This window comes from Crotalus tigris, unplaced genomic scaffold (genome assembly GCF_016545835.1).
Source record: "Crotalus tigris isolate CLP2741 ecotype Arizona unplaced genomic scaffold, ASM1654583v1 scf7180000017753.6788120, whole genome shotgun sequence".
Lineage (NCBI taxonomy): Eukaryota > Metazoa > Chordata > Lepidosauria > Squamata > Viperidae > Crotalus > Crotalus tigris.
The window spans coordinates 3,341,823-3,357,362 of NW_024096615.1; the positions used below are offsets into that span (position 1 = coordinate 3,341,823).

The window sequence follows — 15,540 nt, forward strand, 5'->3', positions numbered from 1 at the left end:
ACGCCCAATGGACCGCATAAACTTCCTTCTCACACACCACCCAGTGCTTCTTGGTGTCAGTTTATGGGAGGTGTAAGCACATGGATAAAGTTTCTCTTCTTGGTTCTTTTGAAGAAGGCAAGTTCCCATGGTTACATCTCTAGCATCGGTTTGAATTACAAAGGATGCTGCTGGATCTGGGTTTTTAAGGGTTGGCTCAGCTGCGAAAAGCCATTTGAGTTTTTCAAAAACTGCTTGACACTCCATAGTACCATTGAGTGCCTGGCTCACCTTGGGCTTCAACCTCACCCTCCCATCTTTAATAGCTCTGTGATAGGCAAAGCTAGCTGCGCAAAAGATGGGATGAATTATTGGTAGAAGTTGGCAAACCCCAGGAAGTTCTGCAGTTGTGTCTGGGTTCAGGGGTCTTCCCATTCTAATATGGCTTTCACTTTCCCAGGGTCCATTTTCATCTCCTTGCTTGATATGTGATATCCTAAAAGACTCCAAGATCCCTTTCACAGTTATTGCTGTTAAGCCTGGTTTCTATGTGTATTTTTGGTTTTTCTTTTTTTGTTAGTCATTTGCTTCCCAAAGCAAAGCAGCAAACAGCTTCTAGTAAATTTAAAAAAGAAAATGTATTTCTAGTGTAGGCAGACAGTTGTCTTGTTCTTTCAGGCATACTGGGCAATTTGTTGGCATTTAGCCCAAGCTTTCTGGACATATAGAAAGAGCATGACTGATCACTATTAAGAGCCTATCTTAGGACTTATTTAGTGGCGATAAGGGCGGCAAAGCATGTGCACTTTTCCGCACTTATTGTGTCCGCAGAATCTCGCCCGGCCGCCTTGTTTAGGGTGACCCGCTCCCTTCTTAAAGTGGAGGAGGCGGAGGAACCCTTGCAGGGGAGAGCTGAGGAGTTTGTTCAGTTTCTGTCGGACAAAATCGCTCAGATTCAGAGAGACCTGGACTCCGACTGGGCAGTGCCAGCCAAGTTGCCAGGGGCTGGTCTTAGTCATGTTATCTGGAGCGAGTTTGAGCCTGTGACCCCTGATGAAGTGGACAAGGCCGTGAGGGCAATGAATGCTGCCACCTGTTTATTGGACCCGTGCCCCTCCTGGCTGGTTTCTGCTAGTAGGGAGGTGACATGAGGCTGGCTCCAGGCGATAATCAATGCCTCCTTGATGGAGGGGTCTTTCCCGCAACCTTTAAAGGAAGCGGTGGTGAGGCCCCTCCTCAAGAATCCTTCCCTGGACCCAGCTGTTTTGAAGAACTTTCGTCCCGTCTCCAACCTCCCCTTTGTGGGGAAGGTTGTAGAGAAGGTGGTGGCGTCCCAACTCTTGCGATCCTTGGATGAAACTAATTATCTGGACCCTTTTCAATCTGGTTTCAGGCCCGGCTACAGCACTGAGACTGCTTTGGTCGCACTGACCGATGACCTCTGGCGAGCCCGGGATAGGGGTTATTCCTCTATCCTGGTGCTTCTTGACCTCTCAGCGGCTTTCGATACCATCGACCATGGTATCCTTCTGCGTCGTCTCGGAGAGGTGGGGGTGGGCGGCACCGTATTGCGGTGGTTCTCCTCCTACCTCTCTGACAGGTCGCAGTCGGTGTTGGCGGGCGGACAGAGATCAACCCCTAGGCGCCTCGAGGGGTGCCTCAGGGCTCGGTCCTGTCCCCCCTCCTTTTTAACATCTACATGAAACCGCTGGGTGAGATCATTCGGCGACACGGGGTGAGGTATCATCAGTACGCGGATGATACCCAATTATATATCTCCACCCCGTGTCCTTTCAGTGAAGCAGTCGACGTGATGTGCCGGTGCCTGGAAGATGTGAGGGTCTGGATGGAGGTGAACAGGCTTAGACTCAACCCTGACAAGACCGAGTGGCTCTGGGTCTTGCCTCCCAAAGGCCAACTGGATGGTCCATCATTAGTCCTGGGGGGGGGCAAATTTACCTCCCTCAGTGCAGGCACACAACTTGGGTGTCCTCCTGGACTCACAGCTAAATTTGGAACAACATCTATCGGCTGTGGCCAGGGGGACCTTTGCACAGGTTCGCCTAGTGCACCAGTTGCGGCCTTATTTGGACCAGGAGGCTTTACTCACAGTCACTCATGCTCTTGTCACCTCAAGACTGGATTACTGTAATGCGCTCTACATGGGGCTACCCTTGAAGGGCGTTCGGAGGCTGCAGTTGGTTCATAACGCAGCCGCGAGGGCGATTGTGGGCGCGCCAAGGTACGCCCACGTGTCACCTATCCTCCACGAGCTGCACTGGCTTCCTGTGGGCCTCCAGACACAATTCAAGGTGTTGGTTATCACCTTTAAAGCCCTTCATGGCATAGGGCCAGGTTACTTACAGGACCGCATTCTGCCGCACAGTTCCCAGAGACCGGTGAGGTCCCATAGATTGGGCCTCCTTCAGGTCCCGTCGGCCAGACAATGTCGGCTGGCGGGCCCTCGGGGAAGGGCCTTTTCTGTGGTGGCTCCAACCTGGTGGAATCAACTTCCCCCCGAGGTTCGAACTACTCCCACCCTGCCGGCCTTTAAGAAAGCCGTTAAAACTCTCCTGTTCCGGCAGGCCTGGGGCTGATGTCCCCGGGGGGGGCGGGATATGATCGGACTCGCGGTATAACTGTATTATTTTATTGTTTTATGATTGTTTTAACTCTGTACGCCGCCCTGAGTCCTTTGGGATTGGGCGGCATATAAATAAAATTAAATACAAATACAAATACATAAAGGAATTTATAGGATTACATTTTATTAAAATAAACAAATGTACAGTCTATATTATTCTTTTCCTCTATATGCCTAAGAAACAAAGATCTATTTCACTTCATCAGCCATAAGTGCAAACTATATTTATCATTTGAAATTCTCTCTTGAACACAGGCTGAAGGATCTCACAGTGAAGAAAGCCCTATGATAATTCTGATAAATGAAGCAAAAGAAAGCACTACAAAATTATTTAATATTACATGAGCAACATATTTCAAAAAACATCTGTGGAAAACACAAAAAAGTATTTCAGACCAAACAAATTCGCTTTAGAAATTATAAGCAATTTACAGACACATTAATTATTCTAAGGCAGATAATGTAAGCAAGAAAAAGGCTGATTCAGATTTGTGTGAGGCCTTTGGTTTTTTTTTTTATTTTGTTTTGTTTTTAATTTTCCTGTGGTCTTCTGACACAGAGAGCATATATATTCAAGAATTTTCAACAAACAAGATGTATGAAAGCAGTCCTGAGCATGATTAATATTAAAAAATGCCTCCTTGGATCAAATAAAGATTCATTAGTCCAGTTAACAATATGAATAAGCAGGGGTTCATCCATGGTGTCATGATCTACTTCAGACTTATGGCCATTCTGATGTAAGCAACATTGTAAAAACGTCTTAGTCTTACCGACATTTGCAACCATTGGTTGCAAATTCTGAAAGCAAATAGATAAGTATGCAGAGCAGACAAAAGCCCATTTCCCAAAACTCCATCTTAGAGATGAAGCAAGAAAACTTTGGAGCCCTACCTATCTTGAATTACTGCAGACAGCATATCCATGTTTTAAGACAGGCCTTTTCAACCTTTTCACCCATTGTACCAATTTTAGGATATCCAAGTACCACCAGTTGCCTAGCAAGGTGTCAAAAACTTGATGACCAAAAAAAAAAAAAGGAAAAAAATAATAAAGTACAGATAGTCCTCAACTTACAATAGTTCACTTAGAGACTGAAGTTACAACAGCACTGAAAAAAGTGACTTATGACCATGTTTCACACTTATGACCATTTCAGCATTCCCAGGGTCATGTGATTTACATTTGGATGCTTGGCAACTGATTCATATTTATGACGGCTGCAGTGTCTCAAGGTCATATGATCCTCTTTTGCAACCTTTTGACAAAGTCAAATGGAGAAACCAGATTCACTTAACAACCTTTTATATCAGGAACGTCAAACTCAATTTCATTGAGGGCTGCATTAGCATTGTGATTAGCGTGGGGTGTGTGTGTTCCTTTCTTCCTTTTTCCCCTCCCTCCCTCCCTGCTTCCCTCTTCTCATTCTATCTCTTTCCTTCCTTCCTTCCTTCCTTCCTTCCTTCCTTCCTTCCTTCCTTCCTTCCTTCCTTCGTTGATCCTGGCGCTTTTGCTGAGCCCTGACAGCTGATTGGCACTTCTGCTGGGCTGTCAGGGCTCAGCAGAAGTGCCAGGATCAGTGCCAGGCTCCAGCTGATCAGCGCTTCTGCAGGGCTGTCAGGGCTCAGCAGAAATGCCAGGATCAGCGCCAGCCTCCAGATGATCAGCACTTCTGTGGGGCTCAGCAGTCGCGCCAGGATCAGCATTGGGTTCCAGCTGATCAGCGCTTCTGCAGGGCTCAGCAGAAGCACTAGGATCAGTGCCAGGCTCCAGCTGATCGGGGCTTCTGGGCGACTCAGCAGAAGCGCCAGGATCAGTGCCGGGCTCCAGCTGATTGGCACTTCTGGGGGGCTCAGCAGAAGCGCCAGGCTCAGTGCTGGGGTCCAGCTGATCCTGGTGCTTCTTCTGAGCCCTGACAGCCCCCCAGAAGTGCCGATCAGCTGGACCTGGTGCTTCTGTTGAGCCATGACAGCCCTGCAGCTCCAGCCATCTCTTGCTCACACTTGTGCAGTGCTGTCAATGCTTCAGCTCATTCCCCTTCCCTGGTACCACTTCTCTAGGATGGTTATGTACATTGGCACCTGGCTGGTGGTATGCATACCACTGGTTGAAAATCCATGATTTAAGATACATGTAATCTTTGGAAGAAATAGGAGATTATGCCCTATCTATGCTTTCTATTGTGGGACGATATCCCAACTCCCCAATTCTCAGAAAGTCGAAAGCTGAATTACTGAAAAATGCATCTTCTGTTTCACTCAGTAGTTCTCTTCCTTGCCTCTTAGATTTGCACAGTCTGCTATGGATCCTTGAACCAATCTATTTTTACCTAGGTAAAGAAAACTGCAAGGAATTGTTCAGTCACCAGGAGTCAACACTGAACTGAAGGCAAAACAAAAAACAAAATGGCTAACAATGCATCAAAAACAACAATATTTTGTACTGACCATGGTTTAGAATTCAATCTGCTGAAAGCATCCAAAACAAAGGCAAATTAAGATTGAGAACAGTTTTCCTTTTGCATATGGTCAGCATTTTAATCTCTCTGTATAAAAGTTTGAGCATCAGGAAAAAAAAGTTATAGAATTTTTAAAATTCAATTAACACACAAAATCACAAATTGAAAATACATTTCAACTCACACACTATGGGCTGTCAAGTCAGATATTCCAAAACTTTCTGGACCTGGTAGCCTCTGAAAATAGATGATACTATGTCAGAATGGTACGTCAGAATGACCTTGGGATAGAAAAAAGAGCCACAACCAAATGTTTCATAAACAAAATTTGAGTCCAAACAAAGAAGAGTAGATAAAGCAGGGTGGATAATAATCGATGATTTTTTTAAAAAAATAAAATAAAAAAACATTTTTTTATTTAAATTGGATTTTTTTATTTAAATCAGATTTTTTATTTTTATCAAGTTTATTTTAATAAAATGTTTTTGGAGTAAAAATCTATCTAAATATACTTTTCTATTTAAGATACATAAATAATTTAGTTTACTCAGCATGAAATGGAATTTAGTTATGTAGCATGAGGCTGTATTTTTTGTAATATTCACATTTTTGGTAAACTCATTCAATGAATCCAAGCTTTGCACACTGAGATAATATACACTGCATTGATGCAATCACCCAATTTCACATAACTGTGAGATAAATCATAAAACAAAGTTCAGGAATATTGTTTTATCCCATTGTTTTGCAAGTCAATGTACACTATAAATAGTATGATTAATTGAAGAAAAATGCATCTGTACCAGGCTCTAAGTGTTTTAATTAAATAAAAGAATTTGAATAGTTCTCCAACTATCATGTTTTCCTCAAAGTAAGACCCGGTCTTATATTATTTTTGCCTCCAAAAGAGGTATTAGATCTTATTTTGGGTGAATGTCTTATATTTTTTGTGACACCTGCCTCGCCTCACGGTGGCGGCACCAACAGCCCCATCCAGCAGACACCTACGTGGCTGCCAGCTCACTTCTTCTGCAGCCACTCATGGCAGGAGGCCACATGGCACATTGCACTGCTGCCACAAAGCGAGGCAGGTGGGGGAGGGGGTGGAGCTGCCCTACGCGTCCCGCACCTGCTTAATTCAGGGCCCCACCAGCCAGGCCATTCCTTGCTTGGCAACCTTCCCTTTCACTCCCTCCCGAGCTAGACTGCCATGCTACTGAGGATGGGCGGGGTAGGCCCGGTCCCCCTTCGCCATTTCGGAGTCGGGGGAGTGATAGCGAAAGGTTCCACTACTGCTGTACACCACTGGAGGGGCTTTCTTCATGTTTCGCCCCACAGATCATCTGCCTGGCAGCAGCCGTCACCTTCTCCTCCACCAACTCTCCCATGGCTTGTGCCATGACCGGGCAGCATAAGCCTCCCCTGCCACCTCTTTCCACTAGCCCTCTGGTGCTGCCACTGGAGAGAACAGAGAACAGGAAGGGAAGCCGCTCTGTGCAGCAATGCAGAGCAGAGAAGAGCACTTGCTTGCTGTCCTGCATCTCCATTTTCTGTTCTGGAAATGGCAGCCCCATTTCCTGCTGCTTCTCCTCCCGGCATTGGTGTAGAGTTTGGTGCACCACCACCCAGCTCCTCTCTCTTCCCAAAAGCATTTCTTCACTAATCAGCTTTCCAGCTCTAGCATGTTTCTCTCCTGCTGCAGGGAAATGGAGTTTGTGGGACTAAAAAAAGTTCAGTCAGGCCTTCCAACTTCTCGCAAGATCCTTTTTTCCCCCGAGTTGGTGGACTAGGAGGTGGCAGGTGATGCCAGGCAGGTGATCTATGGGGCAAAGCACAAAGAAAGCCCCTCCAGTGGGGAACAATGGCAGCAAAGCCTTTCGCTATCACTCCCCCTGGCTCTGAAAGGCAGAGGGGGACTGGACCCATTTGGCCCATCCTCCATAGCATGGTAGTCCAGCTTGGGAGAGGAGTGAAAGGGAAGGTCGCCGAGCAAGGAATGACCTGGCTGGGGGGGCGGGGCTGAAGTAAGCTGGTGTGGGGCACATGGGGCAGCTCCACCCCCTCCACCTGCTTTTCCTCCTTGTGGTGGCAGTGGCGCAATACACACTCTCCTGCCCCATTGCGACAGCAAGATGGGACAGAGTGAGCAGGGTTCTAACTAGGGCTTATTTTGGGGGTAGGGCTTATATTAGCCACCCCAAATCAGGGCGGGTCTTATTTTTGGGGTAGATCAAATTTTCAGGGAAACACAGTATGTGTGATTAACCTATTAACCTAAAACCGGTTCTGATATCACTGTTTTACTAACCTGGCAGCTTATTGTTCTAAATAAGAAACCTTCAATTTTTTTGTAAATAATAATATTAAAGATTCTAACTACCAGCAAGAATGAGTCCTTACATTTAAAGAGCACCTGTCATTTCAGATCCATCATGGCAGTGCCTGTTAGTGGGCATCCAGTCACCTGCTGCCCTCCACATCCCTGACCTTGTTGTGTCACTGCCGCATCACCAGCCATCCCATTAAAGTGACCACTGGGGGGTCAACAGTGGGTCAGAGGAGGAGCTGCTGCAGGACAGAGATGACAGTTGCTCTTTAAAAATTATTTACTAGTGATTTCAATCGTGATTTAAATTGACTTGATTTAAATCAAATCCACTCTGGGATAAAGTGTCTCAGAAGGATCCCTACCTAGTTTTCAGGAGAGTAAAAGTGAGGAGTGAGAGAGGTACCTTCAGACTTGCTGGATTCTGTTAGTGTAATCTTAAAGTAATATAGAGTTAGTATTCATTATTATGCTTCTTGTCTTGTCTTGCCTGGACTAACTTGAAGGGCTAACAGATATAGAAAGGAATTTAATATTCAACTAGGTTCCTGAACTAGTCATATAGTATTTCCTCACATTTTTGTGCTAAGGCTATTTTACTTGAAAAATTTCAGACCTATCCCACATAATAGGAATTAAATCTGTGTCTTGTCCAATCTTAAGAGGACATTATTGATCTTCCACTCCTTCTATGTTGGGTGCAATGATGGTTATCATCGCCCAACTATTTGTCATATTAAGTGTTCTGATGATACAGGCAGTTATTGTTTACAACCATTATAAATTACTAACAATAATCTACTTATTAAAATTGCCATTTTTGTGAAATCAAAAAAACAACACAGTGCTAAATGAATAGCTGGTTCCAAAAAGAAGGGAGAAAGGACAACAAAAAACTATTTTTCTAATTTAACTGCATACAATCATAATTACATTTTTAGAACGCTCTTGGAATTATATTGTTATAATTATTTGGAGTATGGCTGCTTTAACATTCAAATATTATTATTGGCAGTTGATCTAAAGCAGGGGTGTCAAACTGCCAGCCCGTGGGCCAGATATGTCACGCGGAAGCCGCGCCTACCCCATTGCTGGCAATGGCAAAACAGTCCCGATACATTGTGCAATGTCACGTGACATCGCAAGTTTGACATGTCTGATCTAAAGTCAAAGACCACAATTATGAAGCAAAGGATCAACAGCTCACATTTAAAAAGTACATTGAAAACAACTGAAGCAGGAAATGTTCTCGCAGATGTACTGTTTTGTTTTTTTTTAATTGAGAATTTTTAAAAGTTTTTACAAATAACAAAAAAAGAACAATAACAAACAAACAAAAAAAAAAACACAACCCTCACCAAACCCCTCCCAAACCACCCCCTCCATCCCCCCCGAGCTGAATATAGGCTTAATTAAAATTTTAAAAAACCTAAACAAATTTTAACAACTTATAAAATAGTTAATAATAAAATATATATGACATAAACATTAAAAAGAAAAAATACTTAAAAAGAAAAAAGAAAGAAAAAAGAAAAAAATAAGAAAAAGAAAAAAAAGGAAAAAAGAGAAAACAATCTATAAAATATCAAAAATTATATACAAGTTATAAAAAAGCTAAATGATATTTTTTATATCCAATTTATGTTGTATAAAATTTATCCATTTTTCCCATACAGCAAAAAATTTCTCTTGCGATTGCTCCTTGCAGATGTACTGTTTTTGAAGTTCATGGACAAATAGCAATATAACACACATTTCAGCTTATAGAGCAATAGGAAAACATGAATTAGACATATTCACAATGAGACACATTTTTTATCCATCACTAATAAAAATAAAGGTGAGATACAAGCTTCAATTCAAGACTGTCAGAATCCATTTATATTTCATTTCTATCTATCTCCTCTGATCTAAAACCAAATCTCACCTCCCCCTGGATTCTGCCATACTCCAAAGGGGAAGGGGGGATATGCCTGTGGGGTTATGACTTTCACTTCCTCTATTCACTATAATGTAACCTTTTGTTTATTGCCTCTGTGTCTGCTGGCCACTACAATGTAACAGATTGCTAAGAGGTTGCAAGAGAAATCACCCGGACTGTTACAACCAGTGGTGAATCCCTCAGCACCCTGGAAAGAAATAGCCATGGATTTTATAGTGGAATTACCAGAAAGCATGGAAACACTGTCATCTGGGTGGTTATGGACTTGTTTTCCAAACAGGTGCACTTTATCCCTTGCCAAAAGATTCCCATCGCAAAAACCTTAGCGAAACCAGTGCTTTTTTTGTAAAAAAAAAAAAGAAAAGAAAAAGGTGCCAGAACTCACACGTCAAACAACGCACCTTGCTACCCTACAAGACTTCATTCAAAAAAGGTGCCAGAAGTCTGTTCTGGGCGTTCTATGACAAAAAAAGCCCTGAGCGAAACTATTCATGCAGCACATCTACAGACTGCATGGGACACCCCAACGCATCATATCTGACAGGGGAGTGCAATTTACATCAGAATTTTGGAAGAAATTTTTATCCCTCTTAGGAACCACTCAGGGACTGTCATCTAGTCATCATCATCAATGTAATGGACAACGTTCCGAACGTTCTAACTCAGTACTTGAACAATATTTAAGATGCTTTATTAATTTCCAGCAAACGAATTGGACGGACCTACTCCTTTTCACAGAAGTCACCTAAAATAACACAGTCCACTCCAGCACAGGCTACACTCCTTTTCAAATAGCCACTGGTCAAAGTTTCAACCTTATGCCAGAACTAATCCCAAACAAACCGGCAATCCCATCACTGAAAGAATGGATAGAACAATTACAAAAGACCTGGCCAGTGGTTAGGAAAGCCTTAGACAACGCTAGGCAAGCATACACAGCACAAGCAGATCAAAAGAGAGTCGAACCCATACCATTCAGTGTAGGAGAAATGGTATATTTGTCTACAAAATACCTAAAATCCCTACAGCCCTGTAAAAAACTTGGCCCAAAATACATAGGACCTTTTCTCTTTAAAAGAATCATAAACCCAGTAACAGTAGAATTAGAACTACTCAAAAACCTCAGGTGAATATACCCAATTTTTCACTGCAGCTTGCTGAAAAGAGAACAACAGTCACCCTTATGGCCAAAATCCCCCCCCCCTACCTCCAATCATGGTTGGAGAACAACACTTTGAGATAAAAGAAATCCTAGATTCTAGGAAGTATCATGGGGCAACTCAATTCCTAGTAGCATGGAAACACCTTCTCTCCTCACAAAACGAGTGGGTCCATAAACGTTACATCAGAGCCCCAAAACTGCTAAATATGTTTCATATAGAATATCCCAACAAACCAGACTAACCTCTATACCTGTTTTATTTCTCTACAGGTGGATCTCTCTTATTTTTAAGGGGGGCAGGATGTCAGAATCCATTTATATTTCATTTTTATCTATCCCCTCTGATCTAAAAGCAAATCTCACCTTCCCCTGGATTCTGCCATACCCCAAGGGGAAGGGGGGATATGCCTGTGGGGTTATGCTTTCACTTCCTCTGTTCACTACAATATAACCTTTTGTTTATTGCCGCTGGGTCTGCTGGCCATTACAATGTAACAAATTGTCCCCTTTACTATGCATCTCTCTGAACTTTCTTCTCCCTAACCGGGCAGTTAGGAAGAAGGGGGGAAAAGAAGTATAAACATCCAGAACCTGGCTTATTTCTCCGGTCCCAAAAGGAGGTGTGAAGAGCTGTGGAACATCATACTACAAACGGAGACAGATTGATGCTATCTTCCCTTTCCCAAGATGGACTAACCACCTGAGGATTGGCCGGTCTGAACCGTCCAGATGAACTGTGGGGTGGAGTTTGCTTAGGGACCCTTTAAAGTATCGATTTGTAAAGAATCCCTCAGATCCTGTCTATTATGTCTGCTATCAACTACTCTTAATAAAAGTTCCTGTTGGAAGAAATTGTTTCCAAGAGTTCTGCTTTCTTAAGGATGTGGGATTGAAGTGGGTCCTTACAAAGATATAAATTAAAGGTACTATTAGAAATACATCATTTCCAACAAAGTAGAAATTTCTGCTAATAATCAAGAACATTTAAAAATAATCTAACTAGCTTTTCCCAACCATTTTAGTTGGTACTAACTTGTAACAACTGAGGAAGGGAGGGGAAGACAGACACCACTCCAAGAAGAAATATATAATAGCAAGCTTAGTAATAATTTGCTTTTGCTGACTTCTTGAAGGTAGAACATTTTATTGATCCATGCATCTCTCTCACTATCTTCATGAGAGAATATATTGTATATTGTGGAGATTCTTCAGAGAAGCTATCATGAAAAACTTTTAATGAATATATAAGTTCTATAACAAGAATTTGTAATACATGGCTTTTGAATCACTTTGAATATAGACCTTGCCTATCTATTTAAAATCTTCAGCACAGATTTATTGTTTCCTCAATTGCAAAATATACTTTTTATTAATTGCTGAACAAGACTTTCAGTATGGATAGTTGTATCCACTATATATTTTAATAGTTCGTGAGGAACCATCTACTACCGAGTGATGACATAGTAATCATATTAAACACCAGTAACTTCTGATGGGGCCCCAATGTTTTTAGAATAATTCTAAGCAAGACAAAGAACTTTTAATATACCAAAGCAACATAAAAACTAATGTATATTATAAGACAACAGGGGGAGACAGACCAAACACATAATGAAGTAAAAAGCTTTTATTTCACATAGTTATTTACTCCTAAACTATCTAAGCAAAAAGGTCAAATATCTCACCATTTGACAACTACCGTTTTTTGATTATCCACAGTAAAGAACTAATGTTAAGACCATTAAATAAGTGTAGCATCTTAAACTTTGCTAAAAAAAAAAAAAAAGAAAACCCACTCTACTTTAATCAGAACACTAATATGATTTTTCACATTATGAAAATATAAGAATATTTTACGATGGTAGTGAATCTTATTCCAGTTTGAAGATCACAATTCAAAATTCTACCCTAGAATAACCACAAGATATTTTGCCACAAGATGTTAGCAAAACTGTAGCTCTTCTGTAGCTCTTAGTCACATCTGACTCCAATCTTAATAGCTCAGCTATTAACCCTGTAAAATTTTCCCTTCACAGCCCCCCAGCTGATGTTAAAGTTTATCCAGGTAGCTAACATTGAGTGAACATAATATACCTTAATGCAAAGAAAACATCATATAGATGATGAAGTACATATGTGATTGCAATGGGATCTTATGCAAAGCTCATTTTGAAGTAATAAATATTTATGTATTCAATGAAACTGATTTCCAGTACTGATGCACAGTATGCAGTCTTAGGATTACAGAGGCAAGGGGCCTTTTAACATAGTGGGTTTTCCTTCCAAGGGCACATTTATATGACCAAGCTGTAATTGTTTTAAGCTTTCAATTCAATGTTTAATGATAAATAGAGAAACCTCTGTTCTGAGAGCAGTTTAAATTAGGCATCTGCAAAACCTTGTTCAGCAAGCAGTTCAAACCACATAGATATTAGGAATGTTCTTCTATGTAAATTGTTTTCAAATCCTTCAGCAGAATACTATCATTCTGAATACCTAGTTAGAGGTAAAGTTACAACAGGGAGTGGAGGTGGAGGAAGACAGTCTCCAAGAGTCAGTCTTCTCAACTACAACTCAAGCTATACATCAAATATAATATCTATTTGCCTTACATATTTTTAATCTTAATGCATGAAATATGTATGTGGTAGTCTTTAAATTCCACTTTTCTTAATGACAATCTTTGTTTCAGCTCTCTAGTTGATGGCATTTTAAAAATATCAAATGGAGAGAGGAATTTTATTTTCAACAGCTGGAGGATCAAAGCCAGCTTTATGACCAAGGACTCAAACTGAAACTTCTATGGAAACTGATGACAGCCTGAATAGAAAAACCATTCCCTCATCCCCCAGGCATCCAACAGATATGGCTATTCTAATGGTTTAGATCCCTGTGGCAAGGTTTATAGCTGTTCAAGAAGATAATTATCCTAATGGGGGGAGAGAAGGCTCAATCTTAGAAGATGCTAAACACAGGGTTAGGGAACCCCCCAAAGTACTGCCCTCTCTAATAGGGCAGACTGTTGCACAAAAAAATGCTGGAAGGTATTTGAAACATTGATACTTGAGTGAAGGTAATGTGGAAAGCATACTCTTGGGGGGGAAGGGAAGGCAATCGTCACCCAAGTGACAGACAGCAGCTGAGCTCACACATCCGGACATGCCAAAACTCACATCCGTCTATAGTCAAGGACTGCTAGAAAGACAGATGGAGCTTTCCTTGCTAGGAGTAAAAATAATAAAGCCAGATATTCTCCAGAGACTGCCACTAGGTTTGTGGTTTTTAAATATTTCATCCTTTGATTACAGTGTAGCAGCTTGCTACAGACCTAAGAGATAAATATAGCCTCCAGTGTGAAGAATTTTTAATTATACAAAGGCCCTGACCACAATGTAATAAATAGCTTTGTAAATTCCTAATGCTATGTTCCATTCTAGATGCTTGCATTTCTTCTGGCAGAGTGTATGTCCATGTGTTGGTAAGGAGCAGCAGCTGACTGTGTAGTCAGCATAGTAATACTGAAATCAGAAGTCCATTTTTTGGATTTGGCTTAAGTTGATTACAACTAACTGGAACCTGCAGTCTGCACAATGGGCTCAATAGTTGTGGCTGGTTTTTCAAAACTCCAAAGTCAAAGCCAATATTGGGCATATTGAAGGAAAATTAAGCTGTTACTTATATTTCTTGTTTCTCATATTGGCTACAATTCAGCCCCATGTGTACCAAGAAATACATTCTTTAAACTTCTCTCACATTGGGTACAGGAGCATAGCATAGCCCAGCTGAGCTTCTGCAACCATAAGGGCAGGAACCCAAAGCCCCACTTAGCAGAGGCCCCTCCCACATAGCAGAGGCTTAGCGCCTCTTAAAGACAGAGATATCCCCCATAAGAATTATAAGCATAGCAAATAAACTTATTTGCCTTGTTGATTCTGAACTTTGGCTCTTAGACCCAGGAAGACACATTATTGATGTTCCGCGTTAATTAAACTTCATTAATTAATTAAATTACCCATTACCCTTCCGTCCCGGATTTCATACTTCTCCATTCAGACCAGATGATAGTCATTAAAATATATAATGCTAACAACGATGGAGCAGCACGAGATGGAGTAGTCTCATTCGATATAGCGGTATTTACTTCTCTGAGCAATTCTCTATGTGTTTTAATACTCAAGGATATGGTTGCACCCCGCTACCAGAGCTTACAACCAGGTAAATGCGTTTAGGAAAGCAGTCTCCACATTTCAGGGTCAAGACGCTATTTTGCAAATCAATGCTGCAACCGCTACTTTCCGAAGCAGAAAACGGCAGCAGGCTTGGCTTTGCGATTCCCCTGCGCTCGGTTAATCTCTTCGGTCTGCGGGAAGTGATAGGAAATACCGTGGAGAGGGCTCTGAGCCATCCTAGCGGCAGGTTCTCTTTCCCCTCAGAAAAGGGGGTTGAACTAGATGACCTACAGGATCCCTTCCAACTCTGTTATTTTATTATAAGTGAGAAGGCTCACGCCGTTAAAGAACAACTTCCCCTCCCTGCTTTCTCCTCCCTGCTACGCAAAAGAAGGCTTAGCGACTCACTGCCTAAGAGAAGAGCTCCGGCGACGCAGCAGCCCAGGTATTCCTACGGGGGTCGAAGAAGCAACATTGAAGAGGAATCCGCGGTGCTCAGAAGTCCAGCTCGACTCTCGAGGCTTCCTGGGAAAATCAGTGCAAGCCGGAGATCCGCATAGTAAATGCGAAAGGGAGCAGAAGATGTCAGCTAAGGCACCATGGAGAAGCAGGAGAGCGGTCCACCGAACCCTCGGCCACTGCAAGAACCAGTCTGAAGATCCGCGAGTCTCTCTGCTAATGGAACTCGAGCGTCGGATGCCCACTACAAAGAGAAAATATTTTCTCGCATCTCATTGGCTGCAGCAGGCCGCACAAGCCAATCGCCGGAGGGTGCTGTTTCTTCGGGAGTTCAGAAAACTCGGAGAAGTGGATCCTTCCAACCGAGGGAGGCTGGTTTCCCCGGCACTTTGGTAGTGAAT

General features: G+C 42.3%; 1 protein-coding gene across 3 annotated transcripts in view; it reads right to left on the reverse strand.

Annotated features, from left to right (window-relative positions):
- PRICKLE1 (prickle planar cell polarity protein 1) overlaps positions 1–15,333 on the reverse strand; it is a 317,824-nt gene extending 302,491 nt beyond the window's left edge. For all 3 annotated transcript variants that reach the window (XM_039340694.1, XM_039340692.1, XM_039340689.1), the window contains exon 1: positions 15,089–15,333. The gene's annotated coding sequence lies outside the window, so the exon portion shown is untranslated. The remainder of the gene's footprint in view (positions 1–15,088) is intronic.
- Between the last annotated feature and the right edge of the window lie 207 nt (positions 15,334–15,540).